At 40.9% G+C, this 3417-nt stretch overlaps 1 long non-coding RNA gene across 1 annotated transcript in view; it reads left to right on the top strand.

Annotated features, from left to right (window-relative positions):
- The first annotated feature begins 414 nt into the window (after window positions 1-414).
- LOC110310001 overlaps window positions 415-3417 on the top strand; it is a 6071-nt gene continuing 3068 nt past the window's right edge. Inside the window, exon 1 of the long non-coding RNA XR_002379787.1 lies at window positions 415-484. This is a non-coding gene — a long non-coding RNA (uncharacterized LOC110310001). The remainder of the gene's footprint in view (window positions 485-3417) is intronic.

Here is a 3417-nt window from a genome sequence, read left to right as displayed (position 1 = left end):
AGATTAGAGGTCAGCAGAGGCTGGGAGATGGGGTCAGGGAGAAGTTGTTAATTGCTTGTATAGTTTTGGCAATCGTGGCAATAGCAACAAACTATGTAAAAGTACATAATGCTATTAACATGCTCACTTGAAACTGGTTTAAATAAATATTTTATATTGACATTGACACAATTTAAAAATTAAAAAATAGATAGTTCATGAGGTTACAATGGTGCTAGGATGGGACCCAGACTTCAGTAAAACACAGATTTGGTTTTCAACACAATCCTATGAAGTCCAAAGAGAAAAGGCATGAAAAGGATGAAAAAGTCTAATGAGCATTTATCACCAGTAACTGGTGATGTTAATATTCACATAAAATATTAAAATGCCATGTTTCCTAAGGAACATGGAAGCAGATGTCTTACAAGGGAATCTGGAGCCTAGAGGACTGTGTACCAGAATCTGGGAGAAACTGAAAGCTACCGTTTGGCAAAAGGCAGAGGTATGTTCCAGATTATGGGACTAAGGTTGGATCAATCTAGATTTGCAGAAAGCTGCAAGAAACTATATCATGGCATGGTTACTTATTGGGATTTTATGTTTAATGACATGGAAGTGCAATATTTAACCACAATTCATCTTTTATCAACCCATTAGTCTAATGATTTATTTTTTAAAGATTTATTAATTATTTTATATGAGTATACTTTAGCTGTCTTTAGATACACCAGAAGAGGGCATCAGATTCCATTACAGATGGATGTGAGCCACTATGTGGTTGCTGGGAATTGAACTTAGGACCTCTGGAGGAGCAATCAGTTCTCATAACTGCTGAACTAACTCTCCAGCCCCCTAGTTATTGTTTATTTACCCATTAGAAGGTAAGAGACTTTAGTTAGCATGGCAATAAATTGATAGAGCAATTTATATGAGATCTTTTAAGTTTTTAAAAATGTGTGTGTGTGTGTGTGTGTGTGTTGCATATATAGGTGTGTGTGTGCATGTGCATGTGCGTGTGCGTGTGTGTGTGTTGCATATGTAGGTGCCCATGAAGGCCAGCAAAGGACTGAAGCTGTAGTTATAGGAAATGTAAACTACCAGATTACCAGATGAGGGTTCTAGGAGCTGAACTTGAGTCCTCTGGAAGAACAGCAAATGCTATTAACTGATCAACCGCTTCTCCAGTCCCAACAAAACTTTCTTGTCTCCCCAAATTCAGCTGCTTGATCTCTACCATCTTGAGTAAAGTACCACAGCAAAATCTTCTATGAAATGTTCTTGGGGATAGGATCTCCTTCTTGCTTTACCCTGGCATTTTTTTTATAATATTCAATGACTTAGAGCTTGAAACATCAAGACTATAATATATTCAAAGAATGAATCCTTCATTTTCCTTAATGCTTGCTTGCTCAGTAGCCAAGCATTTATCAAATCTGTTGATGTCTAATAGTTGCATTGGCCAAAAACCGAGGACCAAAACAGCAAATGTCTGTATCTAAGATACTGTTATTCTTCTTCTGTGAGGCATAATCATGTGTTAGTCTAAGTCAGACCTTATGAGTCAATTACTTGTTGGCTGAGCAAAACAACTATTATAAATATCAGTAGTCATGGTTGGAATCTCCACAGTATGGAAAATCAAAGAGAGTATCATTTACTCAAACAGTAATGGTTTCTTTTTTTTTTTCTTTTTTTTCCCTCCCATCCCCCACCCCAGTAATGGTTTCTATAAAGAAGATAATTTTGAATTGAACAAATTAACATCTTCCTCAATGATAAATACCTGTTATGTCCATAGATATGAGTAGCCATCCTGGTCCCTGGTTTGAGAAGTCTCCTGGACAGGAGATCTTCAGTGTGAAAGCTACTTATGTTCCAGGCTAACTCAAGCAAATTCCACGCCATCCTATGTATCTCTACTGTGTGCTAGAAAGTAATGAAGATATGTAGAGAGAAGTGAAATCGGACCCTTGGTCAAGGCATTGTAATAGGGTACTGTTGATGCTAAGGTGCCTTTTACTGTGTGCTCTGTAGCTGAAACTGATTAATCTCTTCTAACAACGCGCCCCAATGTTCTGGGTTCTCAAATAAAAGACACATACACACACAGCCTTATATTTTAATATGCCTTAAACAACTCAATGGCTAAGTCACTCCCAAACCTCCACACAGCTAACAAACTCTCTCCTCTTATATTCCCAACTCATCATTACTAAAACCTATATTCCATCTTGGCTACCCTGAACATAGACCGGCAACCCTCCTGAGCCATGATCTCCAACTCTTACATGCTGGCTATGCACTCTCTTCTGCACCTCTCAGGCCTGGCCACTACTCCTCTCCCAACATGGCCACTCTATCTCCTTCCTCCTCCAGCCCCCTTGCCCAGGAATCCTAAGGTCCCTCCTCTGTCTCCCTGCTCAGCCATTGGCCATCAGCAACTTTACTTACCAATCAAAACCAACTGGGGGCAGGGACCCTCAGCGTCTCATGTGCACATTATCCTGCAATTTGGGGGACCTAATTAACATCATACAAGCATTAGGCCAAATCCACAACAGTGCTCCTTCAATGTGACCCAGCTTCTCCCTTATCAACTCATCAATGAGGACACTCATCGCTGGCAAGAAAGTAGAGGGAAATGTGTGAGTAGGATTCTCCGCGTAGAGATGCATATAGAACACTTGTTATTCATCTTTGGAACACTAAAATAGAATTTTCATGATAATATTTTGAAAGTTGCACTGTCTCGAGATATGTAGCATGTATTTCTTAAGGTATAATTAGCATATCAAGATTTAGACCTGGGTAACAGGAATGCTGAGCATCATCTAAGCAAAGTACAGAATGCTTTAGGTACAAGTCTCATCTGACAGGCAGGAAGGTGGGTAGTACTAGCCTTTCTGACCCATGGCTGAAAGAAGAAGGGAGTAGGTTGGCACTAACCATACATGTATGTGATGGTTTATCCCTCCAAAATCTCAAAATTAATTAGGTGACTTGAAGCCTTTGCTGAATGCCCTTGATATCCTGGTCACCAATGCCCAGTGTTGGGGAGCCTCAGATATCAGATCAGTGCTCTAGTCTGGCTAGAGTATCAGCCTAAATTGGCAGTTCCAAGCCTTCCTCACCTCTGCCCCAACCCCAACATGGCATAGATCCAAAAGTCTCTGCATTTCTGGTGAGGAGAAGGCAGCCACACTGAAAAACACATCTGCCCTCCCAAGCCTCTCTTTAGTGTGTGTTTGTTGCCACAGCCAAATTTCACAGAGTTGGCGGCTTGAACTGCAGAAACTTACTTCTCACACTTCAGGAGCCCATGGAGCCCACGATTAATGTACGGTTGATTTGAATCCTGGTGAGGCCTCTCTTCCTGGTTCTCATAGCCACCTTCTTTGGCGGGGGAGGGGGGAGGGTTCGAGACAGGGTTTCTCT

Source organism: Mus caroli, chromosome 15 (genome assembly GCF_900094665.2).
Source record: "Mus caroli chromosome 15, CAROLI_EIJ_v1.1, whole genome shotgun sequence".
Taxonomy (NCBI): domain Eukaryota; kingdom Metazoa; phylum Chordata; class Mammalia; order Rodentia; family Muridae; genus Mus; species Mus caroli.
Note: the sequence above shows the minus strand (reverse complement) of the source record. Positions and strands in the feature narration are given on the sequence as shown.